The sequence below is a fragment of the Etheostoma spectabile genome, chromosome 6, assembly GCF_008692095.1.
Source record: "Etheostoma spectabile isolate EspeVRDwgs_2016 chromosome 6, UIUC_Espe_1.0, whole genome shotgun sequence".
NCBI lineage: Eukaryota > Metazoa > Chordata > Actinopteri > Perciformes > Percidae > Etheostoma > Etheostoma spectabile.
Genome location: NC_045738.1, coordinates 12,875,440 through 12,876,691, shown reverse-complemented (window position 1 = coordinate 12,876,691; position 1,252 = coordinate 12,875,440). Strand labels below are relative to the sequence as shown.

General features: G+C 41.9%; 1 protein-coding gene across 5 annotated transcripts in view; it reads left to right on the top strand.

Annotated features, from left to right (window-relative positions):
* Nucleotides 1–1,252, top strand: part of bcam (basal cell adhesion molecule (Lutheran blood group)) — a 54,166-nt gene that overhangs the window by 29,373 nt on the left and 23,541 nt on the right. The window lies entirely within an intron of this gene.

The following is a 1,252-nucleotide window of genomic DNA, read 5'->3' as shown; positions in this document are numbered from 1 at the left end:
ACGAGACTTTAAGCTTTCAAATGGTGTGCACCGTGTTCCAATGTGTATGATTGGAGAAAATAACTCTGCTTCAGTGGAGAAAACGTTCCGTCCATGGGACGGTGTCTCTAAAGAGGTCCATTTTCATTCTGTATTGATGTTAAAGAAGTCTCTCGTTAGCATCTTGTAGGCTACTTGTTGCAAAATGACACATGCACGACTCAAACCTGCACTCAACTTACATCGGGTAGTGACACTGAGGATGATTCTCTGATTGCTGTTATTGGTACTTCAGAGTTCTCCCATTCATGTGTTATTGAGCAAAAAATATATATTTTAGGGGGATTTTTGTGAAATGACAGTAGGAGTTGATCAAAACTTGCAATAGTTATTTTTAACTTAAAATTTTCTTTGGTGACGATGGAATAACACAGCGACAGAAATACAGTCACTCTATCGGTCAAATAAAAGAAAATACAAGGCATTGTCTAGGGAAGAGTTCATCACGTATTCTGATGAACTACTATGAAGGCACTTTGGAAAGTGTCCCGCCTCATGGAACATCATAACACACAATAGCAATCACAAAAGATTCATACAGAGAGCAAACAGCAGTCGCTGTGAATACACACGCACCCACGTCTGTGATAAAGGTCGGCCACAAATCAATTATGATTATTTGTGCTGGTTTATGAAGAATAAACTCATTTCTGAATAATTTTCTGTGCTGAATCCGGTCATGGGGATTTGCATTGTTTAGGATATTTTGAAAACACTAGCCGATGTATGTGCACAAGCACCACATGTACTGTACAGGGTCAGGCTTTTGCTGGTTTTCACTGTATGTGTTTTTATTTTTTGTCTCCTTGGTTGCTAAAAGTTTTACTTCTACAAACTATTGAGTCTATGTGTTCTTGCCAGGGAAATGTCCTCTCTCTCTCTCTCTCTCCCTGTCTATCATCTCTGTGGCTCTGTGTGTCTTACTGTGCCTGTCTCTCTCCGTCTCTCCCTTGCCCTCTGCATGTGGCATTCATTGTTGTTGAGTGTGTGTGTGTGTGGTGGTGGAGGGTGTTTTGCAGCAGCTGCTCCTGCGCTGCACCTGTTCTTGTTTCATCAGTCAGGCGTTGACGGACTCCAGGCCTTACATGGACCCACCCTGACACTGGCAGTGGGTCCCCCCCTTACATGGACCCCCCCCACCACACACACACACACAGACACACACACACACACACAGATATATATATAATATATATATATATATATATATATA